General features: G+C 33.7%; 1 long non-coding RNA gene across 1 annotated transcript in view; it reads right to left on the reverse strand.

Moving 5' to 3' along the window:
- The window catches only part of LOC130544154 (uncharacterized), a 778,585-nt gene that overhangs the window by 476,084 nt on the left and 286,677 nt on the right, over nucleotides 1-15,824 (reverse strand). The window contains exon 3 of the long non-coding RNA XR_008960180.1: nucleotides 1,437-1,491. This is a non-coding gene — a long non-coding RNA (uncharacterized LOC130544154). The remainder of the gene's footprint in view (nucleotides 1-1,436; nucleotides 1,492-15,824) is intronic.

Consider the following 15,824-nt stretch of genomic DNA (forward strand, 5'->3'; position numbering starts at 1 on the left):
GCTAGGAAACAGTTCTATTTTCCACATATGTGTGTAAGTATATGAGTTATCACAAGTGGTTTAGAAACAAAATCACTACACTCAATCTGAAAATCCAGCATAAAATACTATTTCTTCACATTAAATTACTTTAACTTGATATAGTAAAAATTTGTCCAAAGTGTTTATTGATGTATGTTAAGCCAGTTTAATTCAATACTATTTATGTAAATTTTTTGGTGAAACACTTCCTCTCTAAAATGTCCATGTTACATGTTTATTTTTTGTCCTGAATGTACCTGATATGATGCCTCTTAAAAATAATTGTAATATCTTTCCAGAATCCCTGACAATAAAGTAAAAAATAACATTATGGCACCATCTAGTGACCTAATATTTCTCTTTTTCTTCTTTTGTTATTCAGCTTAAAAGTGCCTATTTCTACTGATTATATAAACCCTTCTGTACTTTTAGCACATGTGCAGCTAGAAATAGTTTCTTTACACTAGTACCCATGGATAAAGCAAACTGGTCTTGACAAACTGAAATTTCAGAGATCATTTTCCACTTTGTAGAGTAGAAAGAGTTTTATGAGCAGTTCAATAATTTTGGACACAGCCTAGTTCTGCAAATGAGTAATGATATGACCATACACTCCTATTTGGAAATGAAGAAGAAAAGTCCATCTCTAGAAAATGTTTTCATCAACAAATGAAACTTTTTTTTATAACAAAACTGACAAAGTTGGTTTTATTTTTCCTGTGTAAGAAACAATGACTATGTATGTGACAATGGCATAAATCCAAAAATACAGGTAAAGGAAAAGAAATACCTCTCAACCCACCAGAGATAATTATTTTTTTTAAAAGATTTTATTTACTTATGTGACAGAGAGGCAGCCAGCGGAGAGGGAACACAAGCAGCGGGAGTGGGAGAGGAAGAAGCAGGCTCCCAGCGGAGGAGCCCAATGTGGGACTCAATCCCGGAACGCCAGGATCACGCCCTGAGCCGAAGGCAGACGCTTAACGACTGCGCTACCCAGGAGCCCCCCACCAGAGATAATTATTGAACACATAGCCATGTATGTTCATTGCGAATAGATATGTATTGTTTCACATTATGATATAACCAAATTGATTTATAGCTTATTTCTTGAGTTCATAAATGTTTTACTTTTTAACAAAACTTATCATTTTAAAGTTAGACTGAATATTGAACAGAGATGTACTGAGTTCTTGTGTGTTTGTGAAAATGGAATTATCAAACCATTAACCTATCTTCCTCTTTAAAATGTGTTGCTTTAGATTTGTAGTGGGAATTCACAAAATGGAACTTGCAAAAAGCATACTTAAAACTAGAGCCTGTAGACTATGAAAGTTAAGTATATTATACTGTAAGTAAACTGATGGGGCAGTGCCTGCCTCCGTAACATGAAATCTATTTAATAAAAGAATTACCTTCACTGAAGTTACTGCATTATGCATTTCCACCGTCCTTGAAGTCAGAATTTGACTGTAATAGAGAAGAAGTATCTATCAGGAACATTTAATTTATTTAAAATAAAACAATGCAGCATAAAGCCAAAATTATGGTTTGTTTTTTGATTCAAAATCTTAGAGAAATATTTTTTTTTAAAGTTTGAATGATTAGTCCATATTTTGCAAAAAGAAACCTGTATACTTGACTCTACTGTTGATTGACAGGTAGGAGTATAAAGGCTCATCAGTGGTTTCTGATACTCGCTTCCAGTTCCTTTTCCTCCTGGAACTGGCAATATCCTTGCAGGGATAGGGTGAGGTTCTAAGTGATGAAGGAATGGATTCATATTGTTAGCTGCCTACTGTGCTTCTCACTATGTGCAATGGCCTTGCTACAAGATCTTTATTCTGAATCGTAGAAAGTGCTTACTCGAATATAATCTTTAAGTAACTAATCTTCGTCATTTGGTTTCCATGGGAGAGCTGCCATATCTTCGATACTCGCTTTAAATCCCTGGTTGTTGAGTGTAATTGTGAGTTCTGGGAGTGCCTTGGTGACTCTCTTTCTCTAAAGTATATGATGCACTCCTGAGGGTACTCAAAGATGAGTTTCTCTTCTACAAGCACAATGATATCGATGGTGAAGAGGCCTGCTTCAAAGCTTGTATTAGTCCCAGGGCAAATTCCAATACATTTTAAGGCTTGAGAATAATCCTCTTTGGCTTGATGCTGTGTTTTGGGTTCACCAGGGTAGTCGCCATGCCTTCCAATTCCACCGTGTTAGCATCGCCCTACTTGGCCCTGGGCAGCAGCCCCATTCCTGCAGCTCTGGGTCGCACCCCTGCCTCTGAGCCTCTGGGAAGCATCAGGCTGGCTTGCAGAAACTAAAGATGTGGCCCTGCTCTCTGAAACTGAGGAGAAAACAGACCTAGGCCTGAGTAAAGGGAGTGGTAGTCCTGATTTCTAAATCATCTTTGGGAACATTTTCCTTTTCTCGGAAGTTAATGAATGTTTGCAGCTCTATTGTTCTGCCTCGTAGAATCCCAGAAGCCGGTCAGCTTTGCTTCATTTTATCCTGTCTCCAACCGCTTGAGTCCAAGCTGGTAGTGTTTCTGCTGGTATAAACCCCTCTCTATTCCTGGTTTCTACTGAGATGGCTGATTTGATTCAGGAGAGTGGATGAGAATAGGACAGTTGTTATATCAGATGGTGAACAATACTAAAGTTTAGTCACTTAGGACTTCTTAAGCTTATACATACAGTACACCATTTATTAAAACCTAATTCAATCACTCATGTCACAAATCCATTTTGCTAGGTAAGCAGAGGTATGTCATCTAATTAGGAATAATAAGATATTTTGTACTAAGGATCTGTAAATTATTTGAGTTCTGTGTTGTGGTACAATTTGTGGCTTTGATGGATGAAATCCTAGATGTGTCGAAGGGACATACTATAGATTATATGATAACATACATGATATAGTAGATCCGAACTTTTTAAAAAAAGGAACCATTCACACTTTTACATATGAATGTGTTCTCTCATGAATGTGTTCTCTCTACCACTGCTCCCAACAGATCAGGCACCAAATGTCTTTTTTGAAGCAGCATGCTATTTAAAGTGACAACTTTCTTTCTGATTCACAAATGTATCCTCCGTTGGATTTTTCAAATTTTCAGGGTCCACTTCTCATTACTATGTATAAGTGGGTTCCATTTTCCTTTCTCCTTTTTCTGCCCTTCTTAGACTCCTGACTTAACATGTGTTGTTTCCTTTTTGAATATATTCCTGTTGTATTCCCATTCTCCTTAATATGTCTATAACCCTTTAGCAAATATCTACTTTAAAGCATATATCAAATTTTAATGAAAAGGTTTTGGATATAATGAATTAGTAAAGATTTTTTTTATTTGTTTGTCTGTTTTGTTTTGTTTTTAATTGCAATTGATCTGACTCTGGTAGATACTGATCACAGGTGCTAACTGACTGTACTCCTCTTCCTCTTTACTGACAGGACCCAGATTTTGTGCACAGTGTCAACTTGATGAGTGTGAACCTATCTTTTGCCTTGTCTTTCCCTGATTCTTCTTGCCTGGAATACGTTAAAGGTACTTTGGAGGGTTGGAAGATAAGTATGCACAGAAGCTATCTTGTGACCATGAGGTTGAGAGGTCATGCTAGGAATGATGCATCAGAAAGACAACAGTCCCTATAGCACCACTCCTGAGCTATCTGTCCCCACACTTCTTGTTGCATGAGAAAACAGAATCTTCTCCTTCCTGTTACTTGTAGTCAAGCATGATCTTGATTAATAAGCTAACTCAAAATGATAAAAAAGGTAAAACATGAATTAATTATCCAAAATGATATAAATGTTCTATAGTCAACTAATTTTAATTATGTCTAATTCTGATGATCAAACTATACAAAAAATATACATATATACACTGATATATATTTCTCTCTATATACCATCTCTGATTTCTGCTATGTTATATTTATTCACAGACAGGACATTCACCTTGGGTTTGGCAAAATGGCTTATGGAAGTTGTAGGTTTATATCTTACCAAGTAAAAAACTCTGCAGAAATTGAACTCCTATATCTTGATCATTTTAGTACAAATCTTTGGACTGACCAGATTCATGTGTCCATTACCTCAAATAAGCACTTTAAAAAAAAAGATTTTATTTATTTATTTTAGAGAGAGAGAGAGAGAGAGTGCATGAGCAGGGTCAGGGGGCAGGGTAGGTAGAGAGAGGGTAAAGGGAGAGAATCACAAGCAGACTCCCAGCTGAGCATGGAACCCGATGTGGGACTCTATCTCACAGCCCTGAGAACATGACCTGAGCTGAAATCAAGAGTTGGAAGCTTAACCGACTAAGCCACCCAAGCACCCTGTAAACAAGCACGCTTATTAAGGAATGGACTATATGGATTGTTATAGATACAAATTTTTTTTTCTCAAAACAAAATCAGGCTATGATTACTATAAGAATGGGTGTTAGAAGGCAAATCAACTGGTATGCTTTAGCCATATTTATCTGAATTTCTGGAGAACATATATTATTTCTTATTCCTCGGTGAATCATGCACCTACACCAGCTGGTTATCAAAGGATATTAGTCTTGCCATATCAGTGTATATTTGTAGCAGAGAAAGAGAGAGAGAGAGAAAAAGAGAGAGAACAGGTAAAAAAGAGTTCCATGATACCTCTGTTTCAGTCATTTATCCATATTCTTCTACCCCATATCCTATCTGCTACAACCTTCGAGATAAATCTAACTAATTATTTTCTTATTTACATTTCACTTTGTTTCTCATTATTATATTTTCTTGTGTTAGACAACAAGATTGAAGGGTGGAGAATTTCTGCTCAGTTACTCACACAAAGAGTCTGGATAATGCAATTAAGATAACATAAGAATGGATTTGAGAGTTTACTGACACATTGAATTTGATTATCTCTCTTATTCACTTGATTCACCTGTTTTATTTTCTTTTCTCATAACAGAACCAGGAAAATGCAGTCATCTCTAGAGAGTGGTTATTACATTGTTGCCTAATATTTTTAGGTTCAAGTAATTCACAATTCTGATAAGGTTGGGGGCTTTTGAGACGTTGAAATGATTGCTAGAAATGAACTCATTTAAGGAGTCCCTATCCTCATGTCACAAGCCATTAGTTCAATAAACTAATGTCAGATCTGGAATATTTACCTAACCATCTAGAGCCCATTATTATAATCACACCTAGCCATGTGGCCTTAAGTGTTTATGGACAGAATATTTTGCATGACCTTGTTTCCACACAGCATGCAGCAGCTCCCTGCTTGCTACTAAATGGATAATTTTAATGGTTTTATCTGGGTTGAGGTGGGAGTAAATCCAAATTATATGTCTTTCAATATTTACCCAAAAATCCAGAGAGAAAAATGAATGTGAGTTCATATTTACATTTATGTAATGATAGATAAATCCAAGCTGTTCAACAGCCTCAAACCCATGCCCGATACCACAATGCAGACAAATGAAATATTTACCATTAGACTAAAAATATACTATTCATGCATATTGACATCCTAAGATTTCAGATTTGAATATAAGTAATACTTAGTAGATTTTGTTTTTAATAAAAATGGATTTATCATATATTTAAATAGGAGACTTGTGGCTGACAATAACAAAACACTGCTTCTACTTTAAAAGAGGTCGTTTCCTGAGAAGGTTATATAAATATTGAGTGCAAAATATTAGGAGCAACAAAAACATTAAGTCAGAGATGGGGATATGATTTTTTTAATTTTATATTTTACAGTATAAAAATCCTTAGTAAAATCCATAAAAGTTAGAAATAATAATACAAAATAATAAAACTAATGTTTATGCAGTGCAACCTCTGTGACAGGCATCACTCTAATGATTTACATGTAATAACCCACTAAATTCAATCATTACATTGGTTCTTTTATCTTCTCATTTTAGAGATAAGGGAAATCATCCAGAAATCTAAAAGAATCAAACAATAGCAGGCAAAAAGATAAGCACCTATTCTGAGGAAGGCACTACCAGCCCCAGGTGTTATTTTTTTTATTCAATAACCCATAACTTTTGAGCTCCTAGCATAGGTCAGACATGTGCTGAGCAATGGAATAAGGCATGAGTCCTATCTTTAAACAGTTCAGTCTAATAAGAAATAGCTCCACGTGTAAACAATTTCAGTACACCACCATATGTGTGATACAGAAAACAAAAACCATTTTTGAAGCACGTATATGAGATCAATTAAATTGAGGGAGACTTCTTGAAGGGCATAGCATTAGAGCTGATTTGGGACGGGTGAAGAGAACTTCAACAGGAATCGAAGAATGTATTCATTCCACATCAGTGTTTCTGAATCTCAGTACTATTGATATTTTGGATGAATAAGTGTTGGTAAGGGGAGCCTCTTCTCTCCATTGTGGTATATTTAGTAGCATCTCTGGCTTCGCCCACAAGATGCCAAAAGCAGCCACCTAGTCGTGACAATAAAAAATGTCTCTAGACATTGCAAAGCGTCTCTTGGGTAGGGGGCCACAATTGTTCCCAGTTGAGAACCACGGTTTTCCAAAGAAACAACATACTTAAAATCAAAGAGCTCAAGAAACGGGTTCAGCATGATCATAAGTTCTAATGGCGATGGGGAGGAAGGATGCCAAGGAGGGACCTGTGGAAGCAAGTTAGGTCACACTGAGAAAAGCCAGATGGCTACTCATAGAATGTTAGACTTAATCTCACAGACAGCTGGGAGCCAAAGAGAGTAACGTAATCACATTTGGTCATGTTAGGAGCTAACTTAGGCAGCTCTGTGAAGGAGAGCCTGAGGTGGAAAAATGATACTCATCCCTTGCCTTCAACATACAATATTGGGGATATCACTTGGAATTGGGAACTTTCTTCTTATTTCACCTCATTGTTACTCCCATAGGGCAAAAGAAACAATGTATTCTTATCAGTTCAGCCTAGATTGGTCTTTTTATAAAAAAGTATACCCAAAGCATCATCTAATCCTTCATTCTCTTGAATATGTGAAATTTTCATGTCTCTCTGTCAACATAAAGTACCATCTAAAACAAATAAACATTGCTGTATAAAATAAAATTATAGTTAAAAGTAAATACATGCATCTGCTAGTGTTGCTTCTGAACTGCATTTTCCAAATTGTCTTCAAAATTCTCCAAAAGTCTTATAGTCCCCTAAGTATTACTCTCAATGCCACCTTTCTCTGACAATTTTCCAAACGTGAGATTTCTTTTTTCTTGCCTCTTTTGAAGATTACAAATGCCGTGACCCTCAATGATCCCACACAGAGTATTTCTGGTGTATATCATGACAACTGTAACAATGCAGTCTGTCAAACTCATTCCAGTCAGAAAGCCACAAGAGAGGATCCCAGGAATTTTGATATATGCTGCATACCTATGGCATACAACTTTATGACTGCATTCTGTGTGGTTGAAATTTTGGAGGAAGTAAGAATATAACTAAAATTCTCTACCCAAAAAATCCCTCTTTTAATATGAAAGAGAAGTGGAACATGTGTGTGTGCAGGCATGCATGTATATGCACATGTGTGTGTTACTATTTGGGAAATTGTATAAAGGTGTCTAGGGAATTCTTACATACATGTATACTTAGATATTTCACCTGTTTCTTATCTATTTCACATTGTTGATTTTCTCCCATAAATAAAATAAATTCATGCCAACTTTTTTTTCTCAATATACTGAAGTCATTTAAGTGTTCAGTGGGCTAGCCCATTCATTTTTTAGACTCTAGCAGTTTTTATTAAATTTAGGAATAACCCTAGAACCAGATCATTCTGTCTCAGAATTCTATACAAAAACTGAGCTTTTGGATCCAGTAACATTTTAATATATGTTTGGATGATCAATTTTAATGCATAATAGTAAGTCAAAAATACTTATCAAATCTTACCTTGTGATTTTGACATTGCACTCTAGACCCAAATTCATGAAAAGTCTGATCATCTTTCTTAATTTTAGCTTCTTATTTGAGGCATATAATACTAGCATTTTGAAATCTGGTTGTGTTAGCTACTGTATTCTCTATTCAAGCCTCTTGCTATCTGTCAATTTGAAAATTTTGAAACAAATCAGAGAAAAGAAAACACCTCCCCTCCCCAATATTTTATATCTAAGTAAGATCGGGGCTAAATAATAAGCTTACTACTAAGCTTCTCATAGAAGTAGTCAGACTTGGAAAAAAAAAAGTTTTAACTATTACCATTCTCAGCATTTAGCACCAAAAATGCATCAAAAAATTGCATACTTAAATCGAAGAAATGACAGTTGTATTCATAAAAAAATAGGCAAAATTTAAATGAAATAGGCAGTTAGCTAGACTATGATAAAAAAAGAAACCTAAAGTAAGTAAAATCAGAAATGAAAGAGGAAAAATTACAACTGATATTACAGAAATAGAGAAGAGGATCATAAGAGACTACTAAGAACAATTATATGCTTACAAATTTGGTAATTAGAAGAAATGGACAAACTCCTATAACATACAATCTACCAAGACTTAATTATGAAGAAATAAAAAATCTTAACAGACCAATAACAAAGAAGGAAATTTAATCAATAATCAAAAATTTCCCAAAAAAGAAAAGACCAGGGCAAGAATGCTTCACTGATGAATTCTACCAAACATTTAGAGAAGAATACCAATGATTCTCAAAGTTTTCCAAAACTGAAGAGGAGAAAACACCCCAAAATCATTTCATAAGATCACCATTACCCTGGTAACAAAGGCAAATAAGGACATTATAGTCAAAGCCAACTATGGACGGATATCCCTGATGAACATAGATGCAAATATCCTCAAAATATTGGCAACAGAATTCAATAACACAGTAAAAGGATTATATACCATGATTGAGTGGGATTTATTCCTGGGATGCAAGAACAGTTCAAATTATGCAAATTAATCTTTGTGATACACCACATTAACAAAATGAAGAATAAAAATCATATTATCATTCTGATATTTGAAGAAAGAACATTTGACAAACTTCAACATCCTTTCATGATTAAAAACTCTCAATAAATTTGGTAGAGAAGGAACTTAACAAAACAACATAATAAAGAAGATATATGGCATCATTTTCAATAGTAAAAACCTACAGCTTTTCTTTTAAGATCAGGAAAAAAAAAGCAAACACAAGAATGCCTACTCTTGCCACTTTTGTTCACCATAGAACTGAAATTCCTTGCCAGATAAATTAGGCAAGAAAAAGAAATAAAAAGCTTCCAAATTGGACAAGAAGTAAAATTGTCTCCATTAGCAGACAACAGGATCTTATATATAGAAAACCCTACAGATTCCACCAAAAACCTGTTAGAATTGATAACTGAATCAAATAAAGTTGCAGTATACAAAATCAATATTCAACAATCTGTTGTGTCTCTACACAAGAAAAATGAACAATCCAAAACCAGAAATTAAGAAAACAATTCCATTCATAATAGCATCAAAAAGAATAAAATACCTAGGGATAAATTTAATTAAAGAGGTGAAATATCTGTATAATGAAAGCTATAAAACATTGATGAAACAAATTGAAGACAAATGAATGAAAAGATATTCCATGTTCATGGATTGGAGGAATTACTATTCAGGTGTCTATACTACCCAAAGCAATGCACAGATTCAATGCAACCACTATCCAAGTTCCAATACCATTTTTCACAGAAATAGATTAAAAAAAAAAAATCCTAAAGTTCATGGAACCACAAAAATCCCACATAGCCACAGCAATCTTGAGAAAGAGGGAAAAAAAGCTAAGGCATTACTTCCTTATTTCAAGCCACATCACAAAGCTATAAAAATCAAAGTTCTATGTTACTGACATAAAAACAGACAAACCAATGGAACAGAATAGGGAGCTCAGATATAAATCCACACGTATATGGCTAAAAAATTACGAAAGAGGTGCCAAGAATACACAAAGGGGAAAGGACAGTCTCTTAAAAAAATGATGACACGAAACCTGGGCAGCCAAATGCAAAAGAATGAAACTGGACCACTTTCTTACCATACACACAAAAAAATTCAAAATGAATTAAAAACCCAAATGTGAGACAGAAAACCATTAAAATCTTAGAGGCTTTCTTAGATCATATTAAACTCAAAATTACATTTAACTAAAAAAGGATAGAAGATTTGAATGTAAGATCTGAAACCATGTAATACCTAGAAGAAAATATAGGCGGTAAACTATTTGACATTTGTCTTGGTGGTGATTTTTTGTATTTGACACCAAAAATAAAAGCCATTGAACCAAAAATTTTAATAGCGGGATTACATTAAGCTAAAAACATTCTGCACAGCAAAGGAAACCATCAACAAAGTGGAAAGAAAAGCTACTGAATGGGAGAAAGTATTTGCAAATCATATATCTGATAAGGGGTTAATATTGAAAATAAATAAAAAACTCCTACAACTCTATGGCAAAACCAAAACAAAAAATAAATAAGCATGCAATCCCATTAAAAAATGGGCAGAGGATCTGAATAAACATTTTTTCCAAAAAAGACATGGCCAACAGGTACATGAAAAGGTTCTAAACATCACTAATCATCAGGAACATGCAATCAAAGCCATACTGAGATAACTCACACCCGTTAGAATGTCTGTTATCAAAGGATAAGAAATAGCAAGTGTTGGAGAGGATGTGGACCAAAAAATGAACCCTTGTGTGGTGTTGGTGGGGTTATAAATGGGAAAACATGACTATGGAAAACAGTATGAAAATTTCCCAACAATTAAAAAAATAGAACTACCATATGATCCAGCAATTCCATTTCTGGGTATTTATCTAAAGAAAATGAAAATACAATGCAAAACAGTATCTGCATCACCATGTTGACTGAAGCATTATTTGCAATAGCCTAGATACGGAGGCAAACTCTTTGTGTTCAACAAGTGGATAAACGGGTAAAGAGAATGTGGTATCTATGTATATATGAAATATTATCCAACCATAACAAAGAAGACTTGCTGTTTTGACAACTTGGAGAAAACTTGAGGACAGTATGCTAAGTGAAATAAGTAAGACAGAAAAAGATAAACACTGTATGATCTCATTTATATATGGAATCTGAAAAGAATAAAAGACTGAACTCGTAGATACAGAGAACAGATTGGAAGTTGCCAGAGTTGGTAGTGGGGGGATTGGTGAAGGGAGGTTAAAAAGTAAGATCTTCCAGCTATAAAATAAGTCATGGGGATGTAATATAGAGCATGGTGAATATCGTTAATAATACTCTCTTGTGTAATTTAAATTTCCTAGGACAGCAAATCTTAAAAGTTCTCATCACACACACACAAATGTAACTATGTATGGTGATGAATGTTAGCTAGACTTATTGTGCTAATCACTTCACAATATATACAAAATATTGAATCGTTATGTTGTACAATTCTGAAACTAACATGTTTTATGTTAAATATATCTGAATTAAAAAAAAAAAAAAACCTTAGGTAAAACAACAACAACGACAAAGATGTTTGCTCCAAATCACATGAATAATAAAAAAGTCAGAATGTTAAGCCAATTCTGACTGTAGTGTTGGAGACCTTAATTCTTATGCTTTTATTCTTCTCTCTCAGGCTGTACTCAATACACAGATGGTTCAAGCTTACAATTCTTTCATCCCTTTAACTTGTATATCCTTTATGGTGAGTGATATCACCATAGATTTCCAGTATACCTAACAAATCTTTTATTTAAAAAAATGTTTAGATATCTTTCTTAGACCTACTTCAGTATATGTGTCATATTGCAATGTATATCTCAAATGTATGTTTCATAGCGACATATTTATATATATGTATATATACTTTGTAAATATTTTTAACATAAAGAATTTGAAGTTAGGGAAACTTATGAAAATATTACAAAGTTCCCACATACTCTTCACTAAGTTTCTTCCAATGTTATTATGTAACATAATTATATAACTACAGCATAGTATCAAAACTACAGAATTAATGCTGGCATAATATATGTTGGAAGTCATTAAGAAACTGTCTTCAGAAATTTCTTACGGTCAGTAACAATCATATAACTTCAAATTTCACCTAAAATTTTGGTTATTAAAAATTTTATCTAGTTTCCTTTACTTTTTTCTTAGTTTCCTTCTAATATGTCAAAGTTCCTAATAAAGAAACCAGTCACTTAGGATGCTCTCTATGCTACTAGAATCTTTGCTGATGTAATGTGTGTGGATCTATGACTGCCAAATATCACTAAGTATTAGATAGAACCTGCTGAGGAGAGAAGAAAATAATAATATACCAATTTCTACTCCCAGATGTCTGAGAGGGACTTTGAGAAAATATATTTTAATAAGTTGCTTGTATTCTGATAAAAGCAGTTTATACATTCATTTAGGGAAACTACTGTACAAATGCTTATACTTCAGTTACACAAATTTAATATCACTAGTGATATGAGAAAGTTTCCATGCAAGCAGATATTCTTTTAAAGGAAGTCTAACAAAATAAATAAATAAATAAATAAATAAATAAATAATAAAAATAAAGGAAATCTAACTAAACTTGTAGACATACGGTGCTTCATGTTTTCTAATTCTACTCTCCAGATACTGACTAGATAAAAGAAAATGAGATAGATATTATCTACACTAATATTCATCTTCAATGTAAACACAAATAGTAAGAAAGGGAGAAGAGAGAAAGAAAAGATGAGGGAGTAACCAAGGAGGAGATGAAGAGGGAAAATGGTAGATAGAGATGACAGAATGAAGAGAGGATAGATAAACACGGCTGGGAGGAAAGAATTAAGGGTATGGAAAAAAGAGGGGGAGAAAGAAGGGAAGAAAATAATAGCTAAAAGTATAAATACAAATTATCTATGAGGTATTATATATCACATCCCATGCCATGCAATTTACTTATACAATTTTATTTAATCCTTTCAACTCAAGAAAGTCACCTGTCTCTGGTAGTCATGACTCCTGACCACTTCTCTTCAAAGATGAATTCCAGAAACTATATTTAGATTTGAAATGATTTTTGACACTGATCTCAGCTATGTTTCATTATTTCTAAATGTACCTATTGCATTTATAGTATTATGGCTACACCTGATTTTTTTTAAACTGAAAATATCTTATTTCACTTCGACATTTAGAAGATATTTTTTTGGGTATAAAATTCTCAGTTGAAATTCTTTCTTTTCCCCACCATCTGTTTTCTATGTTTGGAGGCTGAAATGAGAAGGAGAATATCCACATATCTCCAAGTGTTCAGTTGTACAGTTTTAGTAAGATTGAGCTAGTCTCTAATAAGCCCAACTCCCGAAGGCCAGCACTGTTGCTCCCAGGACTATTCCCTTTTATTTTATCAGTGTTTGAGCTTTGAGCTAGGAAGATTTTAGACCTGGGTTTCATCTTTCCAGTTAGTCTTAGCAGAAACTCTGATGCAAACCACTCTGAAAACGGACATGAATGTATAAATTGTTTCTTCTTTTCAATTCAAGCTTTCAGTATCCAATAATGTTGGGAGAGGGGCTTAAAAGAGAATGACTATGTTGAGAAAATTATTGTTTGATTGTATATGTAGAATCTTTCAGTCTCCAATACATTCTGCCAGCCCCATCAGCAATAATTCTTCTCTGTCTTCTTGTTATCCAGTAAAGTATCTGGTTGGACAGACCTCCTTCATCTGTTAACAAGCAGACAGACCATCTCAGCTCTCTGGAAATCAGTTTATCAGTTTTCTTTGTCCATTAAATATGTTTGATATTGATATTTTCTGGACTTTTTTTTTTTTTCCATTATGTGGGACTAATGGTCTTACAGTCCCAAGCAGTATTCTAGCTTCTAGGCTTTTTGAAGAAAGAACATAACTAGAGTGGGACTGTGGCCCAGGAACTGGACTAGCCAACTCATGGTGAATTTTCACAGATACAAATCTCTGAAGTCTGAATGGAATATATGTTTAACTTAAGAGTATGGAAGATGAGAAAGATATTTACTTCTAACTATTCTGGTGAAGCCTAGACTTTCAGGAATAGTCTTCTGCCATTGTTGGTAGATAGGTTTAAGTTGTCAGTGCTCTGTGTCTTATAATTATATAATCTTATTACACATTTACAAACAGTCTGACATTTCTTAATGACAGATTATCTAATAAACAGAAGCTACTGGTGTTATAAGAAATAAATTTTCAGAAAGTAACAGGAATCATGATGTTTCCAAGGGAACCTAAATGACTGGGAAGATATTCTATGAAGTACAGCTGACCCTTGAACAACACAGGTTTTAACTGTACACGTCCACTTATATGTGAATTTTTTTCAATAAATACAGTACAGTACCTTAAATGTATTTTCCCTATGATTTTCTTAACCTTTTCTTTTCTCTAGTATTTTATTGTAAGAATACAGTATATAATACATATAACAGAAAATATATGTTGACTGTTTATCGGTAAGGCTTCCAGTAACAGTTGGCAATTAGTAGTTAAGTTTTTGGAAAGTCAAAAGTTATGCATGGATTTTTTACTGTGCACAGGGTCAGTGCCCCTGCCCCTGATATTGTTCAAGGGTCAACTGTAACACACTTCATTTTGCTAAGAATTTTTTTTTAAATAAGAAAAGGAAAAAAAGAAAAAAAAACCCTTTGTTTTAAATTTTAATAAAGAGATTTTTGAGTGTCTTTTGGTTCCATAAAATATAAATCTAACAAATGATTCCATTCATTTGCATGATGAATGACTATTCACATTTATTTCTTTTATTACTCTTAGCAAGGCAGAAAATAGCTCTTTTGCATGCTTCTGCAGAAATTAATTGTTTTTCCTTTTTCTATGGTTGTTTAGGGTTTGTATTCTCAGTATGAAAAGATGACAGCTATTGTAAGTTTCTTAAGTGATAATTAGTCCTCTATGACAGTTTATTATGTTGCCACAGCTTATTAAAACTCTTCATTTTCATACAATTATCAAATTCACCATTGGAAGGCTACTTTCAAAATGGAAATTTGCATGCAATTGCTAATTCCTTCAAAAAGAACACAGGAAAAATTTTAGTAGGTTGGGTCAAATGTCAGAACTAAAAGGACACAGGAACACATACACATATTATTTTATTTCTTTTTGTTTCTTTTTGTTAAAATTAATTTCCCCTTCACTTCAAACTTTCTAGAAAATAAAATGAAAAGTTTCATCTTCTGAATATGAAAGAGTTGTGAAAACTATTTTCTGCTTTTGGCTTCTTCAGTGAGTGTGTGTGTGTGTGTGTGTGTGTGTGTGTGTGTACCCAGCTTTATGACATGCTAGGAACTTGAAACGTCACTTCAAAATTCACAGAAGAATGACATAAAAACTTCCTATACTAGAAAATTGAGAATTTTTAAAACCATTTTCTGTTCTGCACTAGAACAATTATAGTAATTTTCAAAACAGAAATAGTTAATTTTTCAAAAAAGAAATTTCCTTCTTTAATAGAAGATTTAATTACTAAAGAATTAAGAGGAGAACCAGTGGGCTGCGTATCAGGAAACATGAAATAGTTTTGGACTCTTATTCTTCATAATGATGATTCATTTGCATACTAGATTTCCTACTTATTTATCAGGCTTATATAATGTACTTCTTTTTGTCAAATACTGTTATAAATTTTAACCAATACAGGTTCATGTAATCCTCATGACAACTGCACACAATGTGAATAATACTCTAACTTCACACATGAATAGCTAAAGCAAAGAGAGGTTATTTACTTTGTCACACAGCTCACAAATGACAGAGAAAGGATATGAACCCAGGAAATTAA

This window comes from Ursus arctos, unplaced genomic scaffold (assembly GCF_023065955.2).
Source record: "Ursus arctos isolate Adak ecotype North America unplaced genomic scaffold, UrsArc2.0 scaffold_19, whole genome shotgun sequence".
NCBI lineage: Eukaryota > Metazoa > Chordata > Mammalia > Carnivora > Ursidae > Ursus > Ursus arctos.